The 9,933-nt window shown below is 49.0% G+C and overlaps 1 protein-coding gene across 2 annotated transcripts in view; it reads left to right on the top strand.

Moving 5' to 3' along the window:
• The first annotated feature begins 2,685 nt into the window (after positions 1-2,685).
• LOC116945624 (CD151 antigen) overlaps positions 2,686-9,933 on the top strand; it is a 31,608-nt gene continuing 24,360 nt past the window's right edge. For both annotated transcript variants that reach the window (XM_032960115.2, XM_032960114.2), the window contains exon 1: positions 2,686-3,082. The gene's annotated coding sequence lies outside the window, so the exon portion shown is untranslated. The remainder of the gene's footprint in view (positions 3,083-9,933) is intronic.

Genomic DNA, 9,933 nt, shown 5'->3' with positions numbered 1-9,933 from the left:
TAACATCTATTTCGACCACGTAGTTCGTGAAGCCTTCGATTGCTGTACCGGAGGAATTTCAATCGGGTACAGATACGATGGAAGGCTGTTTGGTGCCCGGGTGCGGTCAAGGGATGGCTCCCTATTGCTCAACCACGTTATGTATGCCGATGATCTGGTAATTGCTGCTCACTCAGAGGAGGAGCTGGAGCCTGGAGGCGCTGCTGAACCTGGAGCGTGCCACTAAGAGGTGGGGCCTTACCATCAGCCCCACCAAAACTAAGCACCTGCCTGGGTATTTTGTACCATCGGGCACTTCACCCCCACAACTCCCAATTGGTGATGGGGCAGTTGTGGAGAGAGTGGAGAGCTTCCCATACCTGAGCAGTGTGCTCATGAGCAGTTTGACAGCAGAGGTCTCACTCCGAATCAATCGAGCAGCAATATCTTTTCATCGGTTGCGTAACGCTGTGTGGAAGCTACCTGGTCTGTCGCTCCGCACTAAGCTTCAGGTCTTCTCAGCCACGGTCATTCCCTCTCTTCTCTACGCTTATTGAAAGTGGACCCCCCTAATGGAACATCTTCGTTGGTTAGAAACATTTAGGCTGGCCTGCCTACGATCCATCCTGGGTTTAACCAGGCTGGATTGTGTGAGGAGCTCACAAATCCTTGAAAGATCTGGACAAAGTCCCATCGGTGAGCTCCTCCGGCGGGGAAGGCTGCGTTGGCTGGGTCATGTAGCCCGCATGCCCAGCCACCGCATGCTGAAACAGCTTTTGTTCGGACGGATCGAGGGGGGTAAACGGGCGCGGCACGGGCTAGAGAAGAGATGGAGTGATGTGGTACAGGAGGACGTGGAGCTGAGTGGACTTGCCGATGACTGGTACCAGCGGTGTCAAGATCGGCCTCTGTGGAGGAGGCTCGTGAAGGACGCTGCTACTGGGCAGTTGGGGGCAGTCGCCCTCCAACAACAACGGGGGGCGGAGGAGCGACGCTCACAACAATGAGCGGCGCGCCGGGTGGCTAAAGCACAGCAGGTTGGCACAGTAGGGGGCACAGGTGGTGATTAGTCAGTCATCTCAGTCAGTCGACCCGTGGCACCTGGGTCTGCCCCGTCACCTCCTGCCAGCGGGTGTTCGACACTTCACGTGGCCTCAACGTGCACCTAGCCTGGCACAAGCGCCGTGGTGACGTCACAGCCACTTAGTGGCGAATGGCGGTTGTTGTGGGGAGCGGTGGTGTAGTGGTTAGCGCGCTGCACTATGAGCCTAGCGACCCGAGTTCGATTTCCGCTCACGGCCAACACCAGTGACGATTCTCTGAACCGGTCCTGGGCCTCCCCTAAGTCGACTCAGCCTCAAATGAGTACCTGGTGCGGTGTGTAAACATCGCCACTGGGGAGACAAAGGCGGCCGGGCGTGTCGCTGGTCACCCACCCCTCGTGTGCTGTGCTGGCCTTCATAGGTGCTTGCTAACAGCACTTGCCCCAACAGTCTGTTCAGGCTATACGGGAGATCTTTGTCTTTGTTGGAGGTTGATGAGGTGGTGAGTGTTGGTGGGGAGCACATAAAACTATAAATACGCTTTTTTATCTTACCAAGTAAATCCCACAGAGGTGTTAACTTATTTTTTCAGAAGCAACCAGACCGCAAACGATAGATCAACAAAGTGACTTATCACGTGAAGATTTATAGCAGCTACAATAATAGAACAATGCCACTATAAATAATCGTAAATGTATGCATACCCCTACCTAATTACAGACCAATTCACACCTCATTGGTCACCCCGTGCCCTTATCAATCTCAACGTTCATTGTAAAAAATCTCATAACAATGGAGAAACACAAACAAATAGATGTACGCCTTTTGGTGTCCTCTGGTCGAGCACTAATTGGGTCGAGGCTCAAAAGAAAGCCGTCCCTTGGTGTGGACCAATCAGTTTCAAGGACAATGCATTTATTATCATGGTGTGTTTATTGTTTGCATTTTTACTGCAAGTAGTGGTTAATGCAGACATGAATCCTTGTAAAAAGGTTTCAGTTTTGTTGCCAGAAAAAAGGGGAAAAACCCTATTATTATATTTTGGTACTGGCAAAGGAGTTCTAATGAAATAGACAATTTCTTTTAAAAAATCCATAATACGGGTTTTTTTGTTGGATTAGATCGCATAAATATATAAATGTGTCGTTAAACCGGCCACCACCCGACACAGCCAATGAGTAAGGTTTGTCGCGTCAACAGAACATTGCCAATTCGTCACGAGTTCAGCGCACCGGTGTGTTGGAGAGCAACATTTTTCGTTACATAATTTCCCTGCATAAAAAATACGGGGGCATGACAAACCGTACGGCTTGACAGCTTATTGTTATTATTGGGTGTGTGTGTTCTCTCCAGGCTGTGTGTACGGTGGTGTAGTGGTTAGCGCGCTGTGCTACTAGGGAGACAAAGGCGGCCGGGCGTGGTTGTTCTCCACCCACCGCCACGTGTGTGCCCGTGCCGGCCTTTAAACGTACTCGCTAACAGCGCTATACGCCGGAGGGGTGGTTGGGGGATCCTTCGTCTAAAAGCTTTGTGTACGGCGGTAACACCCCAGTTAGTTATCGACGCACGTCTCAAACAATCCAAAGCCTCTCTCTCCCTCCCCCTTCCTTCCACCAAACAAAAAATCCCGGGCACATCCTTCCCCACCCCCCTTCTCTCTCCCCTCCATCCCTCCCAGGGGGCCACCACCACCGCCGTCGCCCTCCCGTGCGGCGGTGACGCGCGGGAGAAGGCGGCGCCTTTGGGTCGGGGCGAGGGGGTGGCGCTGTCGGCGTCTGTGGCTGAAGAGGCGACGACGCTTTGGGGGTTGGTGCAGCGTGGTGGAGACGTCGACCTTCCTCCTCCTCCTGCCCCCGCCCCTGCTGCCGCTGCTGCTGCTGCTGAACCCCGCGGTGCCCGCTAGCTAAGGCCGTGCGGGGTGAAGTGGTGGAGCATAGAAGTAGCGGACAACGCGAGAGGAACGCGGATTTCTCGACCCCCCTCCCCATCACCACCACCACGGGCCTACAGCATCGGGGACCGCCGTGTACCAAGTGGGGGGTTTGGTGGTGGTGGGACAGGTACGTGGATTCGCTTTGCCACGTTGTAAATGTGTTTAAAGCAAGCTGGTAGCGGTTACCGTGGTCTCAATCCACTGCTGGATGGACACCTCCGCCAAATCTGCCTCTCATCTCTCGCGATGCTGCTACTGCTGCGACCTAGCACGTGTTACAATAACCAATTTAATCATCGCTCCATCTCCTCTGTAGTCGTTCTCTCATTCTCTCTAGGTACGTGTTACAACTCTCCTCTGCCTAACCCCTCTCTATTCGTTATTCTTACCGATCGGCCATCATTCCCCCATCTACGAACAAAACGTGGTGGCCTGGGGGCCTGCATTTATTGTACGATTTAGCAACAATAACAACGTGTAATGTTGGTGTGTGTTTAGGCAACGATGTTGGGTTGTCGATCTCTGTTTGTATATCGCGATAAACGGGGGCAAGGGAGGGGGGGAGAATCTCTGTAGGAGTGTCTCCTGATCGTAAAAGTCGCGTGTAAAAGTCAGAAAAGACAACGATCTTCCTCCCCCCCCCGTGTAACCTACACGGCTCTGTTGGGGGCAAGTGCTGTTAGCGAGCGCCTATTAAACTAAAAGCCCGGCACGACGCTGAGTGGGGGGCTCTGTGGACCTGACCACGCCAGGCCGCCTTTGTCTCCCCCCCCCCCCGGACCGATGTTGTCCACACACCGCACCGGGCACTAATTTAAGGCCGAGCCGACCTAGGTAGGAGCGGGACCGATGCGTACATCATGCGCCACTGATGTCAGCCGTGACCGGGGAATCTTTAACATGCGTGTGTGTACTGTATGTGCGGCACAGTGCTGTGTGCGCACATGCGTGTGTACTGTATGTGCGCCACATGTTGTGCGCGCACATGCGTGTGTGTGTACTGTATGTGCGCCACGTGTGTTGTGCGCGCACATGCGTGTGTGTACTGTATGTGCGGCACAGTGCTGTGTGCGCACATGCGTGTGTGTACTGTATGTGCGCCACGTGTGTTGTGCGCGCACATGCGTGTGTGTACTGTGTGTGCGCCACATGCGTGTGGGGTTGGTGTGTGTGTGTGTGTGGGGGGGAGGGAGCGGTGGGTCTCGTTGGGTTTCCGCTCACGGCTAACATCAGTGGCGAGTGGTGTCCGAACCCAACCCGACCGCTCCCGGGGGGGCCTCTTCGGGGTCATCTCGGCCCTTCGGCACCGGGGGGGGGGGTGGAGGGAGACGAAGGCCGGCCAACGCCAACCCACCTTGTCGTTTGTAGGCTCTCGCTAACAGCACTTGTCCCACAGGTCGGCGAGAGGCTACGCGGGGGATCTTTATCTTTGTATAAAGTCGGCGTTGTTCCCCCGCTGTTGTAATGCAGCCCACGCATGTTAAAAAGAAAAATACACTATTATGTTATACACTGTGTACAAAGGGATGTACATACCCACCACGTACAAAATACGCGTACATATATATGGCATTGCATAGCGATCTCCCCGTATGATGAAAAACTCGACGCATCTGCCAATAACATTACGGCCCTAAAACAGATTCGACGTTTCACGCAATGGGCCTCCTTCGTGGCACGCGGAGAAAGGGCCAGAGAGTGAGGGGGAATACCAGCTTGAGACTGCACTGTATTCCACCGTGGTTGCCCTGATGGAAACTTAAGTTCAGCAGCAATCTTTGCAAGATGATCGGTATCGCATCCACGGGCCACCGTCAAGCCCCCCACGTCAATCCACCGCTGAATGAATGCGAACCCCCACCAGCAGCAGCAGCTAACGTCATCATGGCGCACTGCTTGAGCGTGATCGGTGCAAGTGGCGTTGTGAGAAGTGAGCGCGCGTGCACAGAGAGAGTTAGTTGACTTTGTGAGCTATGTTTAACCCCCCCCCCCAACACTCCCCGGAGGAATGTGGGTTGGGTGCCCCTTCCAGTGCACTGTATGGGAGTTCTTTACGCTCTTTTGTTGGGATGCCTCACCGTAATATGAGTAAGGGGTGTTGCCCGAAACGTCGCCTGTTATCCAAACGAGTTTGCGCATGTTTTGTGTTGTGTTAAGGGGTTGGCCGGTTTCTGAATACTGCACCTACAAACACACCGTTCACCTCTAAACATTCTTAAAATGTAATTTCTAGCAGGGCCCTAACCATTTGTTAACCTCGTCTCTGGCTTCTCTCTCTCTGCCTTAAAGAAAGACCATTGCCCAAAACTTTGTCTCTTATTACCAACGTGTTAAGTTTTTAATCATTTTTTTTTGCTGGTGCGCCAATGCGTTATCACAGAAACATGTAGGGTATTGTAATACATTACTTATTCTGCTTAGTCTTGTGCGATTCATGTTGGATCCTGAGGATTACAAAGGGGGCTTAGTCTGGCTCTGTGAGCCTGCGGTAATAACGTGGAATGTTTAAGCATGCCGAAGGGTAAATTAGTTTGGATCGAATAATTGTGAGGCATTCAATTTGGCTGGTGACAAACAATAACGGATTTGTCAGCCAGGATAATGTAATGCGGCCTGGCAATATGCCCACTGGAGAGATGGAGGCATGGGATTGGCTAGTGCACATGAGCTCTATGGATTAGTACATCACAAGAATGTGAGAGAAAGGCGTTGGCTGCACGAGGCCTTTATCCATAAGTGAATTGGCTGATAATGCATTTAGTCTGGCTGTTTGAGCTTCAGGTCGTAGTAATGTTGAACTTTAAGGATTTTTGGTATGTGCCTTGGATCCATCAGATGCAACCATTAACATTGACCATTAACATAGTTAATTGCGTCTCAATCTAGCCCTTTAAGCTTTACGGTGGCGAGATGTTAACTACCTCGCCTGGTATACAGGAGGTTTGCGGGTTCGATACCGATCCTGACGCCTGCTTTATATTTGGAGTTTGCATGTTTTCCCCATGGTCGCGTGGATTTTTCTCTATCTCCGATTTTTCCCTCCACACTTAGAAATCAACATGCGTTTAGAGTATTTAGGTTGCTATGCATTTACACGTGATAAGCCACTTCATTGAGCCATCATTTGTGGCCAGGTCGCTTCTGAAAAAGAGATCTGTAGCTCAGTGGACCGTACCTAGTAAAACAAAGTAGTTTAGTTGAACACAGTATCTGGCTCTGAGCCTTAGACATGAACACTTATTGTTAAGGATCCTAACGGTGCTTTATTCTGAGCCTTGGGCAATAATATTCAACTCTAAGAATCTTAAAGGTGCCTTAGTCGAGCTCTGTGAGCCTCAGGCAATAACATGGATCCTGAGATACCTAAAGTTGCCAAAGACCGGTTCTGTGTTATTTAATCAATTGTGGTATCTGTGTGTATCGTGACGGTATAATACTGTATGTTTTGACTGCTCATGCCTGTACACTCATGAAACAGTGATATGATTAGAAGTGTATAATTATATTAACAGCCAAAGAGTGACGACATGTTATCTGTTGATTTTTGGCAAGAGATGCAACTTAATATAGATTTTGTGGGTGCAACAATTTCTCCCCCTTCCCCCTCGTGCGATTCGAGGAATTGTCGAAAATCAGGGGTCATGATTCGGTTCATAAATAGTTGATTTGTTTAACATTGCGGTGAATGTAGCGACCCCCTAATGGCTGGAGAGGTCATGCGAACCCGATTCATACAACACACAGGGATGAGAAAACGTGATTTCTCACGCGCGTAAGCTTGAAATCGAAATCAAATAATTGATGCAGTGCGTATTTGTGCCGGGTGGCGAAAACACTGAAAGTTTGCATGGTGGAGCGCACAAGTGGTACATCTTGCCGGTCGCATCAGTCGGGTCAACCCAAAACACCTGGGTCTCTCACGAGACCTTCCAGCGGGCCTACGACAATTCACGTGGCCTCCGCGTGCACCTATCCTGGCACAAGCTCAGTGGTGACGTCACGACCACTTAGTGATGAATGGCAGTTGTTGAAAGTGTAATAATGTGTACAATTATATACTGTTACTTTACATGTGTTGATGTACAGTATTCAACAACTGGGAAAGAGGTTTTTTTTTCCCCCCAAGTTAAGAGCACGTTCAAAGATAACCACCCCCCCCCCCCATATAGCTTACAGACATACTTGCGGCAAGTGCTGTTGGTGACCATTTATGAAGACCGGCACGGCGCATGAGGGGGTGGTGTGGCTAGGACCACGCCCGGCCACCTTTGTTTTCCCAATGCTGAAGTTTACACACCTCACCATGTACTCATTTAAGGCTGAGTTGAACTGTAGGAGGCACAGGAACGGTTCGGATGTTACTCGTATTGTAGCGGAGTGAATTATCAACCACGCCACCACTTCCCGGACTATTTATTATTCACAAACACCAATACAATGAACTCTTTAGTCTATAAAACAGGAATCTAAAACTATTTTTTTAATTTTACTCGGAAAGGCCCACTGAGCTAAATATCCCTTTTTCAGAAGTGGCCTGACCACAAATAATAACTCCACAAAGTTGCTTATCATGTTGGAATTTTCTGGTAGCAGACAAATAGTCTAACCGAATGTTTCTGTGCTTAAGAAGCGCTACTTTGAGTGTTATTTAATTTACAAAGTGCATGGCATTTTTTTGTTCCAAAGCGTGGGTGTATGCTCTTGCCAGCCTTGCCATTTAAGGCCACATTTGACTCTTGAAGCTGGAGAGTGGATGAGTTGTTTCTATGCGAGTGGAGTATGTAACAGTGCGTGAGAGTACAGCCTTTCACTCTTAACAGCAGTCACTCCCATTACAACAACAGGGGATAGATTTGTCAGATTCCCCTTGCTGTAGTAGTTGCTCTCTCATTCCCTACACTGTCCTCAAAGTACCGGGCTTAATACAGGGGTGGAGTCGCTCGGTATATCCATTTAAAAAAAAAAACCCAATGATATCCATGGAGACAACGTTCATCCACAGTTTGTCATTATATTTATACTGCCCTTTTAATGTAATAAAATTGTAATATTAATAAAAAATACCTTTTTGATTTTAAGCCGCTGGAACCACCTAAAGAGCTATAAGCCAATTCTAGACCCACAAACCAATGCTACATTAACGTACTATGCAACACAGCACAACAGACGGTACATACTAAACTGGGACGTTCTGTCGTGTGCTGTTTTTTGCGCAGCATGGAGAGATGCACAACACAAGGTTGGAGTTAGCTCTGCAGGCTAGTCATTATTTCAACTTTAGGAATGGGATTTTAACGGTATTTTATGGATCCCCTCGTCCTCCCAAAATAACGAATTACACTCGGGACACTGTGCATATTTCCACGCGTTATTTGAAGTTAAAACTGGAGCTGACATGTTATGTCACAGGTGTTCATCTTCAGACGTTCACAAATTGTTGGTCGAGTCCAGTAAACGTGCAAGAAATACATCTCTTAGCACGCTGGCAGCTGTACTTTATCGTGGTTACATGCCCTGTGTGCACTTGTAATCCAGTGGGTTAGAGGTGGAGTTGGTGGATAAATTAATGATGGTGTCTGTGAGAGGCATTCACCTGCAAGACACATGAGATGCCTGCAGCAGGCAGCAAAGCGATATTTTTTTGTTTATTGAATTAAAAGCACAATCGTGAACGAATATCTTTCAGTAAATCACCGATAGCACGGGAATGATTAAGAATAAGAATTGTACTTGAGTTATCCACAAATAGGTGTCTCTGATGAGCAAGCACGATCGACCTATCACTCCATTAAATGTTCTTGTCCACTCTCAAGGTCAGGTCTCTACGACTTGGCAAAAAATCCAAACCGAAATTTTGGAACTTGGATTTTTGTTCCTATCGTTTGTTGTATTGCTCAGCCCCATTACCACTGCATATTCCCAGGTTTCAAGTAGAACGGTCAACGTTGAATCTTCCCAGTAGTACGATGATGATGGACTTTGGGGAGGGGGGGGAGCAGTTGTACGTGGGTTTCGCTCACTCCGCTAGAAACCCGGCGACCTGAGTTCGATTTCGATGCACGGCTAACATCCGTGATGAGTGGGGTTTGAATTGGCCACTGACCAGCGCGGTGAACTGTGATAAAAACACCTCCTTGCATGGGGAGGCCTTCATCCATCTTTTGATTGACACACGGCTGCGAATTATTATTGTTCTATGCTTTAATGAAAACCGCGTAGAATGTAGACGGTCGTAGACATGAGTAGTGGTTGAATGTGAAAGTTGGTGAGTCATTATTCCCAGCTTAACAACAGGTGATATTGTGGCTTCAGAAGACCAGCGGAATAAACACCAGCATGTGTTGATTCACCTTTGATGAGCACAACCAGGAGAAGTCTGCGGACAATTTTGCACCGTGTTCGTCACATTAAACGCATGGCATCGCACCAAAAAAATGTCATCTGGGTCGTGTGACTGAAGTGACTGAAAGTGAAGACGCAAACTCTGGCTTGTAACTCAAAGCTGCCAAGCCGCTTATTCTACACGATTTTAACTCGCGGGGGGGGGGTTCTCAAAGTCCATTCTCCGTGACCCACCGCAGTCCGACATTACATTTACACGCTGTGGTCCACCCGATATTTACTAAATACGTTCCACGTGAGCGCTGATTCAAATTAAAGGAGACTTGCTGCATATGTGTGTACGTGGTCTGTATACCGTCTGGGGAGTGGTGGTGCAATGGTTGGTGCATTGTGCTGCGATCCCAATGGTTTGAGTTCAATTCCCAGCCACGGTCCTGGATATTGCTCGTTACTCACATCAGCGACGAGTGATATCCGAATCGATCCTTGATCTTGATGTCTTCTAGGTCGGCTTATCCTTGCATGAATACCTCGTGTGATGCATAAATATCAGCACTTGGGAGACAAAGGTGACGGGGTGTGGTTCTGCCCACACCATCCCCACGTGTACTTGTTTCCCAGCTTGAATAGGTGCTT

This window comes from Petromyzon marinus, chromosome 24, assembly GCF_048934315.1.
Source record: "Petromyzon marinus isolate PM22_M1 ecotype Great Lakes invasive population chromosome 24, UKy_Petmar_22M1.pri1.0, whole genome shotgun sequence".
In the NCBI taxonomy this organism is placed as follows: domain Eukaryota; kingdom Metazoa; phylum Chordata; class Hyperoartia; order Petromyzontiformes; family Petromyzontidae; genus Petromyzon; species Petromyzon marinus.
This window is presented reverse-complemented; position numbering and strand designations above follow the sequence as displayed.